General features: G+C 38.3%; 1 protein-coding gene across 1 annotated transcript in view; it reads left to right on the top strand.

Moving 5' to 3' along the window:
- Nucleotides 1-5,597: 5,597 nt before the first annotated feature.
- emp1 (epithelial membrane protein 1) overlaps nt 5,598-20,328 on the top strand; it is a 33,741-nt gene continuing 19,010 nt past the window's right edge. The window contains exon 1 of the mRNA XM_039765705.1: nt 5,598-5,872. The gene's annotated coding sequence lies outside the window, so the exon portion shown is untranslated. The remainder of the gene's footprint in view (nt 5,873-20,328) is intronic.

Here is a 20,328-nt window from a genome sequence, read left to right as displayed (position 1 = left end):
TATATATGCATAGTATGTAAAATGCCTCTTAGCTATAATACAATTAGCAGCTGTATGACAGAAATGGGTAGTAAGGACAACTGAGTACTTTCATAAACTGCTTATGTGCTACAATATAATAAGCACAAAAGATGCAATTAATCGATTCATTGTGCACTTTGGGAAAAAGGTGCTCATTAATAGCAGATTGGTCTTTAATTATGTGAGAGGATGCAGGGGTGATATTAATAAGAACAGTCACTCACATATGACTGAGGTCATTTATTCTAAACTAGTGTACTTTTAGAGTTTAAGCTGAATGGATTTGAATATTGTGTTTTGTTTGCATTTTTATGGAAGCTATTTGAAATATGATGGGGTTTTGATACAGGTGGAAGAAGAAAGGCATATTGTGTTAAGTGTGGTATCTTGCCATCCCATGCCTGGCTTTTTAAGAGTAAGCTGAGTTCAAGAGTCACTGGGTCACCTGTGTCATTAAAAACAGTGGTTGAAGAAAGGCCTCTGAGGTCCTGCAGCCGAAATCTGACACTGGATGTTATACTTGGGGGAAGTCCTTAAAGTAGTTCCTGTTCCTATTCAAAACCCATTTGAATGTGGAGTTGGGTGAAAAGCCAAAATCCAGAAGCTTAGTTTGCCCTAGAAGTCAACTTTTTCACATGAAAATCCCTGCAACCTTATACCCAGAGCTAGAATGCACAGGGTCCAATCATTTTGACTCTTAAATTTGCATCAAACTTCAGTATTTCATCAGCATAAAATGTAGCTCAGTATCGGTGCTCTTTCTATAATGTAGCATTTTAAGGTTAAAAATATAGGAATGGCAGCCATTTGTGCTTATCTGGTTAATCAGAGAGGTTGGTGAAGCACTTTGCTGTGATCAGACAAACAAGTGGGTGTAAAGTAGTTACCAGTGTAGAAAAAAATAAACAGTGGTTGTGATGTGCTAAACAAATAATCTTTTAGGAATGTGGGTGTGACTATGTGTATTTAACAGATTTTAGTAGTAAAGAAAATCTGAATTATACTTGAGTTAACACATCATAAAATGGTAAAGATAAGGTAACGCAGGAAAGATGATGCTGTCCATTGTGTTAAAACAAGTAAGTATTACAACTGTTGTGGCTCAGAAGGTTAAAAAAAGTTTGGAGGCTGATGTTGCTTACTATGCTGAATTGACTAAACAGCACAGTAGAAAGGGCATTTTGGGATGAAGAGACACATTAGTTAAGGTATTACTTTCTATACTCAATTCTCTTTATACTCAATACAATCTCTCTATACACCTCCTCTCTAGGTCTATAATCATATTACCATAAAAGTTATGAACAGAATCGGTGACAAAGGGCAGCCCTGGCGGAGTCCAACTCTCACTGGAAATGGGCTCGACTTACTGCTGGCAAAGCGGACCAAGCTCTGACACCAGTTGTACTGAGACCGAACAGCTCTTATCAGGGGGTCCGGTACCCCATACTCCCGGAGCACTCCCCACAGGACTCCCTGAGGGACATGGTTGAACGCCTTTTCCAAGTCCACAAAACACATGTAGACTGGTTGGGCAAACTCCCATGCACCCTCCAGGATTCTGCTAAGGGTGTAGAGCTGGTCCACTGTTCCACGACCAGGACGAAAACCACACTGTTACTCCTGAATCCGAGATTCGACTATCCGACGGACCCTCCTATGCAGAACCCCTGAATAGACTTTTCCAGGGAGGCTGAGGAGTGTGATCCCTCTTAAATCCACCACCCCAGTCTGCCAATCCAGAGGCATTGTCCCCGATGTCCATGCGATGTTGCAGAGACGTGTCAACCTAGACAGTCCTACAACATCCAGAGCCTTGAGGAACTCCGGGCGTATCTCATTCACCCCCGGGGCCCTGCCACCAAGGAGTTTTTTGACCACCTCGGTGACATCAGTCCCAGAGATGGGAGAGCCCACCTCAGAGTCCCCAGGCTCTGCTTCCTCATTGGAAGGCATGTTAGTGGGATTGAGGAGGTCTTCGAAGTACTCCCCCCACCGACCCACAACGTCCCGAGTCGAGGTCAGCAGCACACCATCCCCACCATATACAGTGTTGACACTGCACTGCTTCCCCCTCCTGAGATGCCGGACGGTGGACCATGGCCTCTCCAAACTCCTCCCATGCCCGAGTTTTTGCCTCAGCAACCACCAAAGCCACATTCCGCTTGGCTTGCTGGCACCTATCAGCTGCCTCCAGAGACCCACAGAACAAAAAGGTCCTATAGGACTCCTTCTTCAGCTTGACAGCATCCCTCATCGTCGGTGTCCGCAAACGGGTTCGGGGATTGCCGCTACGACAGGCACCAACCACCTTACGCCAACAGCTCTGGTCAGCCGTCTCAACAATAGAGGCACGGAACATGGCCCATTTGGACTCAATGTCCCCCTCCCTCGGGGCGTGGTCGAAGTTCTGCCGAAGGTGGGAGTTGAAGCTACTTCTGACAAGGGACTCTGCCAGCCGTTCCCAGCAGACCCTCACAACACGTTTGGGCCTACCAGGCCTCTCCTTGGACCGTCACCTTATCGTGGTGGAGAGGTTTGCGTGTCCCAATCCTAGGAGCTATGTTGTCCGGGGCTTTATGCCCTTGGTAGGGCCACCCAAGGCAAACTAGTCCTAGGTGAGGGATGAGACAAAGAGCGTTTCAACAAACCTCCAATGAAGAGCAAAAACTTTGGACAATGTTTTCCCTTGCCCGGATGCGGGTCACCGGGGCCCCCCTCTGGAGCCAGGCCTGGAGGTGGGGCTCGATGGCAAGCACCCATGGGGCTCGGCCGGGCACAGCCCGAAGAGGTAACGTGGGTCCTCCTTCCCATGGGCTCACCACCTATGGGAGGGGCCAAGGAGGTTGGGTGCAGTGTAAGTTGGGTGGTGGCCGAAGGCGGGGACCTTGGCGGTCTAATCCTCGGCTACAGAAACTGGCTCTTGGGACATGGAATGTCACCTCTCTGAAGGGGAAGGAGCCTGAGCTAGTGCGAGAGGTCGAGAGGTTCTGGCTATATATAGTCGGACTCACCTCAATGCACAGCTTGGATGCTGGAACCAATCTGCTTGAGAGGGGCTGGACTACCATTAGTATCGGGATGAAATCCTTGAACCCAATGTCAGACCCTATGCTGTTGCAGTGGGTCCTGGGTTCCTCCTGGTGCATGACAATGCCCAGCCTCATGTGGCAAGAGTGGCCCCCATGCTCACTTGACCTAAATCCAAGAGAACACCTCTGGGTGTGACATTATGTTTCAGTGCATCTGATGCCGCCAGGTTACACCTCAGACTGTCAAGGAGCTCAGTGATGCCTTGGTCCAGATTCTTGGAGGAGATCCCCCAGTACACCATGCGTTGTTTCATTAGGAGCATGCCCCCCCCTCCCCCATGTTGTCAGACATGCATTCAAGCAAGTGGGGGCCAAACAAACTACTGAGTATGATTCTGAGTTGCTGCAATGAAAATAGGCTAGCCTGCCACATCATTTTTTCACTTTGATTTTTGGGGGGTCTTTGAATTCAGCCCTCTGTAGGTTGATAATTTTCATTTCCACCAAACGATGTGGCATCTTTTCGTTACCCAGTCCATATCAGTATAGATAACCAGCAGGATTTTTTTCCCATTGAGATCTGATGTGTTTTTAAGTGTTCCTTTAATTTTTTAAGCAGTTTTTATTTATATATATACGAAGATACTTGTGAGATGCTATTCTCCTTCTTGATCACTCATGTCTCCTGATGAACCACTCATCAACTCTCAAACCAGGCTCTTTCCATGTGTAGCTCCCAGCTGGTGGAACGAGCTGCCCACCTACATCTGAACTTATGAGTTTCTCAAATGTGATAATGACATGTTTCAATACTGCCTTTCTTCTACGTTTCTTTCTATCTGAAATGAGCTAAGAACTACAAATGGCTTTTATTTTGTTCTGAGCATTTGTGATGATCAATTGGGAAACCTATCCTGTACCACTTATTCCCAAACAGTTCCACACATTGATGTTTATTCAGTTATGTTTACCTCTTTTGCAAGTCACTTCAGGTAAAAGCATCTTCTATGAAAATACGTGCAAATTTTAATGCAATACCCTTATCCCATTGAAAAGAATGATTTTCAACAGGAAAGCCATGTTTAAAACAATAAACGAATGGAGTGATATGTATTTTGTGTGTAAAAACCCTGACATGGGGCAGGTTAGATTGCTGGCCATTTTGAAATATATGAACATTTTCCAAACTATGTTAGGTTACACTAACACAGGGAGCTGGAGTTTATTGTACCACTTTATTTGAGCAGTGGGTATGAAATATTCATCCATCTCCTCGTGCTTTCAACCAGCTAATTCTAAGTAAGGGATGCAAGGAGCCGGAGTTCATCCTTTATGCAAAGTGTACAAGGCGACAGCAAACTATGGCAAACAAAGAATTCATTCTAACCTGATCAGTGTACCTGGATATAAACTCAAGGAGCATTTGCAACGGTTTCATATGCGTACAGTCTTAAAAATTAAAGGTGCTAGAGCAGGTCTTCAGTGCGATGCAATAGGGGAACCATTTTTGTTCCCCATAAGACGGATTCACATGAAGATTCAATAAAGAACATTTATTTATTTAGATCCACAACACGCCCTATAAAGCAAATAACCATGAATAGATTGTAATAGATTTCTGAAATATAGCTTAGTGATTTTAAAAAGACTCTAGCTGCAGGTTTTCTTAATCTGTAATGTCCTGCTAGGTTGATGATTATACAGTACATTAACATTTTCATTTTTTTCCTACATATTTGAAAGTTTTCAAATCACAAAGAACCAACTTCATATGCAGAGAACTCTTTCCAGAATTATATAATTTTTTCCTCAAGCAATGGTTCTACGATGAACCACTCAACTCAGTAATAAATCATATAGTGCCATGAAAGACTCATTATTTCAAGAGTGTAACTATATGTCTACTACTGTGAGGTAGCAGCTCTAATCGTTGTATGGCATGGCCGCCCTTCAGGGCTGAAAACATTAACCAGTGGAACTGGTGTGTGACTATGTGATAAAACTTACCATCAACTTCTACACCACTTCTTCTGCTTCTTTACATACAGTATATTACCACTCCATCTACACTGTTACGTTTCATAAAACATGAAAGATTCTGAAACTGTGCTTCACAGACTTTAGGATATACCCAGCACGTCACTCTTTTCGGAAGTACATACTTTTTTCTGCGAAAAATATCTTAAAGCGCCCCCAAAAAAAAAACACACACACACACAAAAGTCGCGTTGCCCACACCCAGTCTCCAGAATTGGAAGCTGCTGTGTTAATCAGCAATGAAAAGTTATAGGAGAGGCGTGGCCTCTATGCAAATGCGTAGTTTATTGCTTATATTTGCTTTACACTTCTGCACAAAATACTTATAAATAAAAAATGGGAATCTACTGGTATACACATAAACTCTTTCTTATACCCTCACCGTTACAAAGCTAGTCGATGGTCATATCGTTGTTTTCTACCGCCCCCCTCTCTGTTGGATGAAAGCCAGGCAGAAATGGGTGTAGCTCGCTACTAAATCGAGTGATTCACTCCGTTTCTTTTTTCGCCCCTCTAAAAACACGCGCAAATAGATACGCCTCACTCTCGAGACAGAGCGGGCTCCGGACTGTTGCTCTTCTGCTTTACGCCCCAGTCTTCTGCACTTTTCACTCTTCTTGACGTTCATCTTTTTCAAAGTTCACTTTTTTGTAAAAAAAAAAAAATCCCGTTCCATTCTTTCTTTTCCGTAAGACCAGTAACAAGTGACATAAGTTAACTTTTTTCCCCGAGTGAAGCTGAGAAAAGTCTTTTTCCATTTTTTGACGCCTGTCAGCCAGAAGGTAAGTCACATTTTCGATGTTTTTATGTCATTGTATTTGGGAGTTTGTATGGTGAAGATGATGATGATGATGATTATTATTATTATTATTATCTCTGTGTCAGTAACACGTTCTCAAGCTGTTCTGTTAATAAGCCCGCGTGCGTCAGGACTGTGAATGTGAAACATCACTCGACTTCCTTATAAATTACAGCGCCGTTAGTCGTCCTTGCTAAGCTTTCATTTAATGTTCACTTTTGCAGCAGGGGTGGAGATTGTGTCTGTTTGTCCGTGGTAGTAAGTTGGGGAGTGGGCGATAAAGCTTCCTTTACTTTGAAGCCAGCTAGAAAAGGCTCGTCCACCACGCCCATGGTGAAACTTCAGCTCGGCAATGGGGAAGAAAATGAGCGGACTCCCAAAATTCTGATAATGCATCTGTAATAGCTTCTGAATAATCAACTTTAACTTTAATAAATTGTGAATTATTACGGTCTTTTACTTAATAGCTGCTCAACGTATAACAGTCAGCCAGGGTATTGAAAGGTAAATAGAAATGAGTGTTTTTATTCATTCTCCTTTAGCGAAAGTAGGTTAGAATCACTTCATCGTTTGCAGTTCCTGAATGTATAAAGGTACAGATATGCAGCAGTTATGTCAGATTTATGTTTGATAACTGTCTGCAGACTACACCCAGGAATTTCAGAGTTGGGTGTCTTCAGTGCGTTTAAAAGGATACGTAAATGGTACTGCAGCAATGCGTAAAGGTTTTTTTTTTGTTTGTTTTTTTTTTAAAGAATAATTCGTATTTGGCGCCATGTCATAGTAAGTATTTACAACACAGTCAACAAGAAAGTCTAAACCAAAGTGAAATGTGTGTATGTAGCATAACTAATGAAAATGGCAAAATCAGAAAGGAAGTGCTTTTTAAAATACACAAAAAAGATAAAGCAGGGGAGTGAAATAAAATGCCACACCTTAAAAATGAATGTTTGCAGCAGAAGAAGTGAATTTCTGAATGGTGATTTCTAACCACTGTAAACATCAGCATATCTTCATGCAGGTTGATCTAGTTTAGGATTACAGAGCATATGTTAGCAGCTACAGACATATGGTAGAAAGCCAGCAATCAATATGACTCACATACACAGATAGGATTATCATGTAGTAATTTAGATTGGTCTGGTCAGCCTCTCTTTTGAACTTAAGAGAGAAATCTGACTTCACAGAGGAAATCCACCTGATCACAGAGAAAACATTCAAACGCCATACTTGTGCACCCTTTTTCCCTTGGCACTGAACCATAACTGCAGTAACCTTAACCATGTAGCCTTCTAATAAATGAACTTGCTTATTTAACTAATAGGGAAGTCACAGGTTAACCCAACGGTACCATGTGTAGTGTATTTGGTAACCCATACACACCCTAACTCATTCATACTGGGTAAATGTTACATCACCAGCTAACCTAACACATTTCTTAGGATATGGAAGTAAACCAAAAACGCAGTACAACAAGAATGTTTAAACTTTACAGATATTATTCCCAGCCTGGGATTCAGTCTCCTGAAGCTGAGAGGTAGCAGTTTTAACCACTTATTACTCATTCAGGTATATGGCCACATACATCTACGCCTGAAGTAGCAAGACCTGTAGAGTAAAAAAAAACTTTATTCATAGAGTCATTACAGTATAGTGACAAATGCACTGCACCATACACAACAAATTGTCTATGTTAGTACCCTCCTATGCCTTAGTGTATTATTTATAATCAATCAATCAATCAATCAATCAATCAATCAATCAATCAATCTATCTATCTATCTATCTATCTATCTATCTATCTATCTATCTATCTATCTATCTATCTATCTATCTATCTATCTATTGAGATGGACAGCAGGCTTGGGCTGGTTACTCGACCATGATGGTGCATGATTCGTTCCTTGGCTGGGAGGCCACCATACTGAATGACTGAGACAAAAGGAAGGCTGTTCCCTGCCTTTGCCAGGAAGTTGGCAGAAGATGCCAACATCAGAGTGAATATGCTAGTGTTTTGAGAGGGATGGACTGAATATCCTTACTTGGCCAGAAATCTAGTGTAATGGAGTGACGGGAGGAAACAATCTATTCAGACCAGTGGCTCCCTCAATATGCTAGATGGCAGCATCCCAGGATTAGGATTCCCACACAAACACACCCTGTAATCCTACCGGGACTATTAACCCCTACTTTCAAGGAGTTCTCTTTGAGCCGGAAGTGTTCCTGTGGGTTATGCCCTAGTACCGGAAGTGCTCCCAGGTCATAGAAGAAGAAAGTCACATGACCTCATCCAGTTGAGAGGTAAAAGGCAGATAGCAAAGCTCAAGTGGAGAAGTAGTAGGAATCTATTGTGGATAGAATATTGTGGTGTGAACTTTTTGCACTTGGTGTGGTTTTCTCTAGGTGTTTATGGGCTCACTGGCACCCTCTGGAGGTCACACTATCTATCTATCTATCTATCTATCTATCTATCTATCTATCTATCTATCTATCTATCTATCTATCTAAAATGCAAGTCCATCCATTTGCTAAATTAAGTATCTGATTCAAAGTCATACGGAGTCAATGCCTAACCCACAGTCATTGGATACAAGGCAGGACTCAACCCTAGAGGAAGTGCCAGCCAGTCTTTCTGAGGACAAATTCCTGCACACCCTCCACCCTTCCCCACACTCTCATAAAAAGTCAATTTAAGTCACAAATCAACCAAGGGTTTGGGAGGAACACTGGAGTATCTAATGAAAAAAACACATGATTTGTGAGGTAGCAGTGCTAACCAGTGTGCTACTGTGTCTTGTAAAATATTTAATACATGATAAATAACAATGTGTACATGCTCATGCCCAACAAAGTTTAAGTTTTTCATTCCAGTTAAGGTGAAAAAGTAATTTTTAACACTGTATGGTTGTGCAATAAAAGAAAAAAAGATTGTTAAGTGTAATTGCTTATTACGTACTTGTGATGACATTTAATTTTTTTTCAATTTCTAACAAGTGCTGAAATCTGAAAAATATTGGGTCTTAAAACTGCTACTAAAAAGGTGCACAATTTAAAAAAAGGTGTAAGAATTATTTCGATTTCTGAATAAAAACTTAAATTTCATGTCAGTCTTTTATTTCTTAACATTTAAAGAAGTTCAGGAACATTCAACTTAGAAAATCATGAAAACAGTTTGAATGAAATGCTAATTATTTGGTGATCATGTTTTTTCATCTGTATAAGTTATAAATATTGATCTTTTTCACATTCAAAGGCATCGCTTGCCTTTTTACCTTCCTTTCTTGTTTTCTTAATAAGAGCTTGGATTAAGCTTTTTTTTAAACTCTTTTTGGTTTGAAATTAAAGAAGTCAATGAAAATGACATCTACTACAATTCTTTGATAAAATATTTTTTTTTACCCCCACATCCCAAAATGCCTTGAAAAAACAAAGATTGGTGTAAAAATGATGAAATATACACTGTAAGTTATTTTCTGCTTACCACGTGTCTTTGGGTGGACTGCACTGTGACTTTTCTCTGCTACTGAACATTTGTGGTATTTTATTTGAGAAGAGTAAATAAATTAGGTTTGATAAAGAAAACCAGATAAAACTGAGAAGAGGAAGACAGTCTTGAGATGTGTGGTACGTAAGGGTGTGCATATTAGAGCAACAGGGTATGGCAATGCTTGTGACTGTCAGGTCTTGTGCACTAAACAGCTTATAGTAGCCAAGAAGAAAATGCTCTTTTTGTTCCCCCGTGTTCCTATGTCATTGTGTAGTTGTGCCTTCTTCTGAGGAAATAGTCAATACTACCTTAGGAAAAGTCTGGAAAGGCCTTGTTTACGGCTACCATCTGAGAAGCTGTGGCTTTTAACAGTTGGAGTTCTTCCATGTTGTGAAAGCTCTAGTTTGAGGCTATGTCACTCTTCATTATCCTTGTGTTGGGCAATCACATTTCTTGTCTTTGAATTCTGTACACCTTTTCCCATGAAGACTGCCATGAGAATCTGAATTGTTTTAGTTACCCACACACTTATTTTTGCTATTTGCTAGTAAATCTTCATTTTAATCATTTGTAGATGTTATTCTGTGCCTGGGTAAAGAAAGATTGGTTGTACATGTTTGTACGAAAACGTCAGTTTTACTAACGTGACAGCTGAAGTAGGAAGACCCATAAGAGTTAAATAAGTAAATTTAGGAAAATTTTTTTTTAGGGTCAATTTTCATTCAATGTTTTGTTTACTAGGCTAGTCTAAGCTACTTTTAATGATTTTTTTGAGTATGTAGCAGTAGTGTTACTAATTAGCACCCTTTCATCAAGAAGGATCATCAGATCATAGCGATTTAGCACCACACCTCTCTCTGTGCAAGTCAGATTTCAATTAATGAACATCATTCAGCTGAACACAGTTACATGGTCTTAGCTATCATAATTAATATTTATACTATCATTGTATTTGACAGATCCCAGCTGCATTGTCTCTTCTCTGGTCAAATGCAGGAGTAGATCACAGTTACCAACAATACATTACACAATATTTTGAAAAGTGCTGATTTTAGATTTCAGCACTTTGCTTTTTTATAATGCTTTATCTCATTAAATCTGTGAGGCACCTCTGCCTTGAGGTCTTAGATTCATATTTTGCAATGCTTCATCTGATTGTATTAAAGCTAGATTTCAGCACATCATGATGCTTCTTTTGTGATTAGTAAAGAATCACAGAAAGCTAAATACAATTTCTCCATGTATATACCATAGGTACATTGTTTGCTTCAAATGCAAATTATCTTCAAAATATAATGCAATGATTTAGTATTTCATGTGGCCCAGAAGTAAAGTAAGGTCCTAGTTAAATTTTTAAAACCAACACCCTAAAAGAAGGCTTAAAAAGTAAGTCAACCCCTTTCAGATTTCTAATGCTCAAGTTTCTAACCCTAGTGAAATCTCTTTTCACACGTCTACTTTTATTGCATTCTTTTAAAATCACAGACATCCCCCAACCCCAACCTTTACCATTAGAAAGAAGCAGATACAGTATTCTACCGAAGAAACTTTATGTGTTAAATATCACCCATTCACTTACTTTCATCAATCAAGAATGCAGCTCGTGCTGATGGGAACTTAGTAATCTGATAGATAAGTATGCCATTTCTTTTACTGAAAAATATAAGTGGTAAGAAAGTAAACACGTGTATTTCTTCTTAAAACCAAAAACGTTGCAACTTACATATTAACATGTAGCTACATTTTCATTTTGAGCTTTTTTTAGACCACACCCAAGAGCAGGCGTTTAAGTATGCATTGTGTCTGCATAGACTATGAAAATATTAGCAGCAGAACATAATTCTGCATGCTTTAAATATTCAGATCTGCTTTAACCTGCCCTGCTGAGCACACACTCACTTGATTCCTTGAATCTAGAGTTCCCATTCAACTTTGCAAAACTCTGGAATTTTCAGGCTGTGTAGAGCTTTACAGCACTGCCCTTTTAAAACCAAATTACGTATATTCCCATACACAACCTATGTATTTTCTAGACATAAAACAGGAGGCAATTATTGTTATTATTTAAATATTGTAATATTTATTTTCGTCCACTCTTCCATTTTTTAACTTGCCAGTCTGATACAGGGTTGTAGAGAGCAAGACATATCTCAGGAATGGGCCCTGCTGCATGGACGGTTTGTGAACATCAGCCCAGTGCATTATGCTGTCATTTTGTATATTGAGTCATATACTATAGGTAGTCAACATGAATTTGAAACCACATTGCAACCTCAATTCTCAACAACAGTGGGCAAGTGGAAGTTCCACAGCAGGGTTTTTTCAGATGTGAATCATTTCCATAATGTTAGACTTTATACACTTATTTGTGAGTTGAAGGTGTCAGTGATTACAGTGGAAGAATACAGTTTCAGTACAGACTGAAAGGATTTAAAGAAAATCCTTAAGCAGAACTGTCAGGCATTGAACTAGTAAAGAGGCGTCAACTTTTTGCAATGAATTTTTTACTTAAATCACACGAGAATGCACTGTCTAGTTAATTATTATAGTGGTTATTTTACTCTAATAAAGTTTTAAACTAAATGCCCATTGCACCCTTATCTGAATAAATTCATCATTCTAATACATTTTTGTTTTTAATAAATAAAACAATAAATGTAGTGTTTAATGGTAAAAAAAAAAATAACCTAAACCTGCAGGTTAGGTTAAGTGGTGATTCCAAGTTGTCCCGTGCAAGAGTGGGCTCTGTGATCAACTAGCAGCCTATCCAGGACTGATATGTGCTGTGTATTGAAGGGATAGGCTATGGACACTCACAAGTCTGAATTATTTCATTAAGTGAATCTCAGGAAGTTTTGTTATGTTGTGACTGTATAATCCATTAAATCAGTGATTTTGTTTTTCTTTTACAATGCATGAAAGTACAAACAAAGAAGTGGCCCAGTGATTACAGTATTTGATGTACACTATTTGAAAAGAAATTTTATACTCTTGGTATATCTTGGCAATGAAAAGTATATCGCTATCCAGTACAAAACCCAAATAACTAACCCAGAGTTTATAGGACTTCAGTTTTGCAGCTGTGAGTAGTAGTTGCCTTCAAGTAGCTATCATTCACATAGTGTATACTTACGGCTTTTATTTATGTATAGTTTGATCGGTGAGAAAAATTTTTAAAAAGTCTTTTCACACACTAATCATTACGGTTAAGTTGTTTATGTGTTAGATCATTTGCCTCTCCTTTTTAGCTATTATTCATAAATTTTCATGTAACTGGGGGGGCATTAACTGTTTAATGTTAGAACCGTAAATATTGCACAGAAAAGCATCAATTGAATAGGCCAATCATCACAAGAGTGACTGAATCTGTGAGCAAACAACAATTGGGCAGTTTGGCTTGTAAAATGGGCAGGATACATGAATGTAAGGTGTAGAAAGTAGGAGACAGAAATAGGATGCCCAAACTGTTAACTGACAAAGCAAGGGTTTGCGAAAACTCATGGAGCATCACACAGGATATTATCGAAACACATTAACTACAGTAGAAATATTTTCTATTTATTATTAAACAGCGTGCTTTTGCTTTCTGGTCCCAATGACTGTATAGCTCTATAAAAAGTTACTACAGGTCTTTATAGTGTGACTAAGATGACCAGAGAGGCACATTTTTGCCATGTGTTTTTGTACTTGTTAAATTTGCTGTCTCTCTGCAGTGTAATTTTCACTTACTTGTAAATTGCCTTTACCATTGAGAGTAGGTTAATCATGAAGATTATTGTATATTGCATGCTCGGCATGCACATCAAAACATAGCCTCACTTAGTAATTTGCATTTCTTAAAGATTTAGTAATAGGCAGCATGTTACACATAGAAGAGGCCTAATGTAAAAGTACACAGTTGCAATGACTTTTGCCTTATGGAATCCATTCACTGATTGATATATTCATCAAAGCACTTTGCATATGTATACAGTAGTGGCCGATTTTTACTGCTACTATAAAATAACAATACTACCTTCTCTGCCTGTTTTGAATATAAGTATTGGAAAAGATCACAGACTCCCCAAAAAAAAAAAAACGTTTTCTTTATGTCAGCAATCACCGAGTCATGTATCTTTCAGCCAATAACAATGAAAAGAATGTCCTTGTTACTTTTCCCGAGATTCCTTCCATTTCTTTTCCCTACAAGGGTTTTTTTTGGGAGTTTTTTTCTTGTCTTCTTAGAGGCTGTCAAAAGGCAGGATCCATTAAAGCCCATTGCGGCACTTCTTGTGTGATTTTGGGCTATATACTGTAAAAATGAATGGTATTATATTTTGAATGATTATCACGGTCCTTAGTCTGCGCTCCAGTCCAAATTTGGGATCCTGAGGTGGTTCGTCATGTGGTGGGTGTGGCAACACGCTGTATAAGTGCATGCTCCCAACCTTACATTCATCAACTAGATAGGCTAAGTAAATGTTTAATGGTCATAACTCATCAGGATATTTATTCATAATTATTACTGGAAAACAGGTTTTTACTGGCAGAAGATAACCACAGAGTGAATCAAGGAGAAATTACAACCAACCAAAAACTGTACTCTTTGAGGTCTAATAATGATTTGCTACAGGCAAAGGGTATACATATATTAAAGCAATAACATTTTCTTAAAAAAGAAATGATATTCTTCAAACATTTAAAAATTTGCAAATATACACCTGGTACTGGTACAGTATATAACTTTGACATGGGTCACACTTGAAGGCTGTATCATGCCATGGATCACCCACTGAGCAGATGGTGGCTTTCTCTACAGGAACTGACCAACCACCATTTTTCTGTGTCAGTGTTCTGGATGACAGACATTCTAGTTTTCTGTGTGATTACATTGATAGTTACAATAGCATTGTTTCTTATAATAACCACAGGGCTGATAAGCTGATAGTGATTTCATATTCATTTATTTCACTATCAATTATTGGTTCCATGTTGTCATCCATTACTCATAGACTTGATTAGTTTTGTGTTTTTTCTGTATTTAATACTAAATATGTACGTCTTTACGCATGTTACATTACATATGCTGCTTTGCACATTATGTTAGTAAATCAAAGAGCATCCTGAAAAATCTGTTATGGTACTGATATAATAGGATAACTAGAATTTTTGGAAAGTAACATGGAATTGGATCAGAATAGTATGAACTCTCTATTATATGATATGAAAATGTTTACCACATTGAGAAAGAGGGAATAAATTGAATGGACGTGTCTAATTTCCAAATTGTACAGTTTGTACAGCTTTTTAACCATTTGAAGTTTAATATTTCACTGGCACATTAACAGGCTGTAGAAACAATAAATATATATGGTGATGGTGCTTCCCTCTCAGCCTTGTACCTTTATTATACTTTATGCTCTATTTACTACCAAATGGCAGTGTTTAATTGATGAAATAACCAGATTTAATTTATTTCAAACTCAACAAGTAAAGGATATGGAAGATCTTGAAGGACTTTGCCAAAATTGAATAACATAAACATGCAATATAACATTCACTTATTGCTTTTTTAAATAATGAAAAAAACATATTTTAAAGTAGCTATTTCATTTGATTGTTTAGCTAACCAAAGAAAAGTTTAAAGTTTTCAGCTCCTGCTAAACTGAGCTATATTTCATAGAATGGTAGTGGGGTTGTTATGTTCCAAAAACAAATTCTGATTTTTCAGTTTGAGTGGACAGTGTTCACTCTTTGGCCCATAAATTCATGTTTTACAAACAACAAGCACCACTAGACTGTGTGAGTGATATATTTTTTGCAGTTGAGTTTTATTTTAATGGTGGTGTTCAAAATTAATTCTTATTTGATAGATAAATAGAGTCTTATACTGCAGATAATGTTTAAATTGCCTTCTGCAATATACATTATCTGTTTTATTTGTTCATTTCCCCTTGGGATTAATAAACTATCTATCTATCTATCTATCTATCTATCTATCTATCTATCTATCTATCTATCTATCTATCTATCTATCTATCTATCTATCTATCTATCTATCAAAAACCCATTTCTCTTTCTTGTAAAGCACTGCTCCTAAGTCCACCACCACTACTGCAATAGGCTCTGACAACCCTGATTTGGATTAAGTAGGTTTGAAATTGTAAGTAAATAATTTAGGAATATCTTGCACTTTTGTTACCTGCTCACCGGCTGTTCGATTCTAATTTTACTGTAAAACATAAGGTAAAAAAAACCCAAAACATTTGGACCCATATTTCTGTTAACAGATATAATTCCGCCAATGAACACTTTGGTTATTTCCTATCATGATGAACAAACCCTAGTAGTTAAGTGGAGTGTGTGAATTCATGCACTGTTTAACTATCTAATGTATGCATTTAAAGTGTATAAATCTGTTATTTTGCAAAGTGCCTAGGAACCGTAAAATGTTATGATGCAGAATGGGTATTAATTAAAAACTTGAACAGGTTGTTCTACGAATAATGCACTGATTTTGGTTAATACATACAGCGCATGAATGATTCCACAGTGTAACAGGTTTAAATGCAAATATTTTAGAAGACTTGTTATGAACATTGTGTTTGGGACTTTATAATTAAATAATTCAAGTGAATTCAAGAAATACAACTTAGTCAATTATCAAATAATTATAACTTGTATCAGAAAAGGAAACAGTGTAAAGAAATATACTGTTTTCCTGCTAATGTTCTCTTCCATCTAATCATCCTTCTTTTTAATCCATTGTAGCTCACCTAATCCAATTTTATTCTGACAACATTGGTTTGAAAGGGGGAACCAACCTTGAATGCAATGCACATATTTTTCCCATTTGGACTGTAGGTGTCAGAGTGACTTCTAAGTAATTCTTCAAAAGAAAACAAGCTTTATTGCTTTGTGTTATGTCATGTCATCCAAAAGTCCATCATCAATAGATGAATCGTTTAAAACAGAATTGACAGTGCAAGGCTGTTTCACACATTAACTGGTTTAAATTTGCACGTTCATAGAATAACTACTTATCCTGTAAAATAACTGGTTAATTTTAAAAGTGTCCTGTTTATTTTGTCCAAACACATCATATCAATGTGTTGAAAACCAATTTGTTCTGTGGAATAAGAGCATAATGCACTGGTAGCTTGAGTACCCAAAATATTTTAGACTTTTTCTTTCTATTTTAAAATATGCATTTATGAGTTCTATATATTAATTGGTAGCATACAAAAGGTTAAAGTGTGTTCCTCGAGATACCTGGACTTTTAGACAGGAAAGAGGGTTTGTCACCAATTGCGTACAAAGTTGAAACAGACAGGTGGTGTAGTGAATAAGGCTGTGAACTTGAGACCCTGAGGTTATAGGTTCAAATCCTGCTACTGAAACTGCACAAATCACTCCACCTGCCTGTGCTCCAAATGAGCATCAAAAAAAAAAAGAAGTGTAACCAGCCGTATCTCAAATGTTGTAAGTTGCTTTGAATAAAGGTGCCAGGTAAATGTAAAGCAAATGAAAAAAGGGTTAGTGGTGTTAGGCTATCCCATTCAGCATTCTATAAATAGAAGGGAAAAGATGTGAGGGGACACAACCCCTTCATTATTGCTGCTGTAGTAATTACTACTTTTGTTCCTGTGCTTTCTGATAGACATCTCTTCTTTTAGTTGGGAATTGGACAAGAGAGATCCCGTTTTGATATTAATGTTTGAAATATGTGTTCACTATTGTAAGTGTCTGTTGCACCCATTAAAATGTTAACAACATCACGTATTGGTTTTATTATTTCTTTTTCCTTTGGAATGTTTATGTTTTCAAAGATTTAAAGTTTTTTTTTTTACTTTAGTGTTATTTACTATATAATAAAATGCTAAGGTCTCTGTATTGTGTCTGGTGCCTCAGAGCAATAGGATTGGTCAGTTTGGCTTTGGTGGCACAATACAATACAATACAATACTGTTTATTTTTGTATAGCCCAAAATCACACAAAAAGTGCCGCAATGGTCTTTAACAGACCCCGCCTCTTGACAGCACCCCGGCCTTGACTCTCTCAGAAGACAAGTAAACCCTAAAAAAAAAAAAACCCATGTAGGCAAAAAATGGAAGAAACCTTGGGAAAGGCAGGTAGGTTTGGGTGTGCAGTGGGTGTCAAAAAGAAGGGGGTCAAATTGAAAGGGTAAATGGGAGTCTGAGACAAACATGGAGAAGTAAAGGTGTAGGAGGCATGCTGAGAGACACGTTTAAATGCAGGAAGTATTAAAGTGTTCAGGAGTTGTGGAAGGCTCCTCAAAATGACAGACTCTTAGAGGCAGGCTTGATGGGAATGCGCTCCACAGAGGGAGCGCTGGTTAAGACACACAAAGATACTGAGGAAAGGTGCTGAAGGTACACGTAGGGCAAGAGGTACAAATATTTTTTAATTTATTGTAATGCCTGTCTTCGACTGGTAATATAGATAGTCATATTATAACTTGTAAATATGTAAGCACGTTGAACCTACATTCAGTGAGTAAAACTTTAATTCCATTTAATAACACATATTCAGACTTTCACATTGCATTATGAAAAAGTATGGATGGCAGCACAGCACTGAAGTATTGCATAGGTTTTAGTTATACTGGCCATTCTTGTAAATTCTTATTCACTACATGGATGGAAACAGCAAAACAGAATCGAGTGAGCATATGTACACCTCACAACCTTTCACATATGGCCACATTTAATCAGAGTCTACTGAGGAGAGAGAAGCCGTAAAGTCACTCACAAGACTCGTATCCACATTCATTTTCCAAAGCTGCATGTCCCAATAAATTGTTACAGGTGTTTGCAGGCGTACCAGGCAAGAGTCAAATGTCGCTCTCATTCTCTCACTAATCTGATTTAAAGTTGATAAGAAGGAAAGAAGAGTTAAGTCAAATATTTTAGGCTAGAATGAAGTTTCTAGATTACTACATTAATTTGCATTTATCTAAAACAGTGGAGTGTGAATTACTTTTCAAACAATTGATTGAAAGTGCAAGTGTGAATGTAAATTTTTATTGTGCCTGCCAAGCCAAAAAAGTTTTAGGCAGCAGTGAAATGCATGGTTTTCCCTTGATTAGCCGCAATCGTTGCACTTTGACTAATTTAATGAAGAACTCATCATTTCTTAAACTGCTCTCATTGTGTTTAAGAGTTTCTGAAACTTAGTAAAACTGCACGTTTTGTTCAATACTGTGCAAATACAGATCAACTGCAAATCAATGGGTGTTTCCCAAGTTACTAATTACTGAACATCCCATTACAATTTGCATCTTGTAACAGTGCTAAATTGTAATCAGATTCAGTCCCCAAAGTATTGGCTCACACCTTGAATAATGATTGCTTATTTATGCAGCACAACACTACAGCATTGCTAGAGGATATTTATCAACTAGCTAAGGTGTATTTATTTTTGAGGATGAACTAGAAACCTTTAGGCAGACTGAGAATTAGTTGACTCATAAAGGCAGATAGTACGACACAAACATGCATTCCACATATGTGCAGCATCCCAGGAATTCACCAGTAAATGGCTGCTGTGAGGGCATGTGTGAACAAATGTGAGCCATAAATCCTTGAAAAAGTCAAACAGACAATTTCCAAGGTCAAGATCTAGTATACTTGAATTGAATAATGTCAGTCAGTCATTATCCAACCCGCTATATCCTAACACAGGGTCACGGGGGTCTGCTGGAGCCAATCCCAGCCAACACAGGGTTGCAAGGCAGGAACAAACCCAGGGCAGGGTGCCAGCCCACCGCAGGGCACACACACACACACACCAAGCACACACTAGGGACAATTTAGGATCGTCAATGCACCTAATCTGCATGTCTTTGGACTGTGGGAGGAAACCGGCGCACCCGGAAGAAACCCACACAGACACAGGGGAGAACATGCAGACTCAACGCAGGGAGGACCCAGGAAGCGAACCCAGGTCTGAATAATGTAGGGACAGAAAATGAACAAATGAATGATAGACAGAGTATTATGGTCAAAAAATGTCCATTTTAGCGTAATCTGGAACAAATACACAAAATTGCTGAGAAACGCATGCAAAATGTCTTCATATTCAACTTCCTACTGATTGAGTGCTCTGGTCATAAGAGACTTACAACTTTGTTTTGCAAGACTTACTACTGGAAAATGTCTGGAAATTGCAGAAGAAGGAAATTGTTCAGCTGCTGTTTTCTAACTCTGGCAGGAGTGTTTGGCAGTAAAGTGGCTTTTGAAGCATAGTGTGTGACTGGTGCTCATCAGGTCAGAACTGATCTCTTTGCAAATTTACTGATCTGTAATAACACAGATGCATAAATCTTCGCATCTTATCGGCCACATCTTTGCCTTTGCTATTTTTAATTTGATTAATAAGAGAGCAGTGGTGTAAGATAAGCTCAAACAAGAAGTGAAGAAGTGTTTAGGTCCCTGTTTCAATCATCTTATTGCTGAAGCTGATAAAGTTGTACAGAAGATATTTAAGTATACCACCAATGATGTCGGCTGCACACTCAGTTGAAGATCAGAACCCTATTTCCATCTGACCATTAGAACAATTACATTGAGCAGGACAGTTTATAGGGATGTTCTGGTGGGCATGGCAGTTAGCAAAAAGGTGGGCCGAGTCAGGATAGTGTCATTAATCTTCATTTGAGTGTGCAATTTCTGGACTTTATGGAAAATGGACTCTCATGTTACTTAGTGCCTTCCATCAATACCTTCATGTATTCTCTATAATTAATTCCTCAAAAATTCAGCTGAGCGGCCATATTCTTCACAATGTGAAATAGTTTTCTATTTACTTCTGTAATAAAAGTTTGAATAAACACAAGTTGAAACAACCACCTGATCGAAATATATATATTTTTTCAGTTTTGTCTCCTATTCCAGGAGAATATTTTTAGTTTGTTCACAAAGAAGTACCTAGTAAGTTAAAACCCGTTTCT

This window comes from Polypterus senegalus, chromosome 10 (assembly GCF_016835505.1).
Source record: "Polypterus senegalus isolate Bchr_013 chromosome 10, ASM1683550v1, whole genome shotgun sequence".
Lineage (NCBI taxonomy): Eukaryota > Metazoa > Chordata > Cladistia > Polypteriformes > Polypteridae > Polypterus > Polypterus senegalus.
The sequence above is the reverse complement of the archived record's forward strand: the minus strand, read 5'-3'. Positions and strand labels throughout refer to the sequence as shown.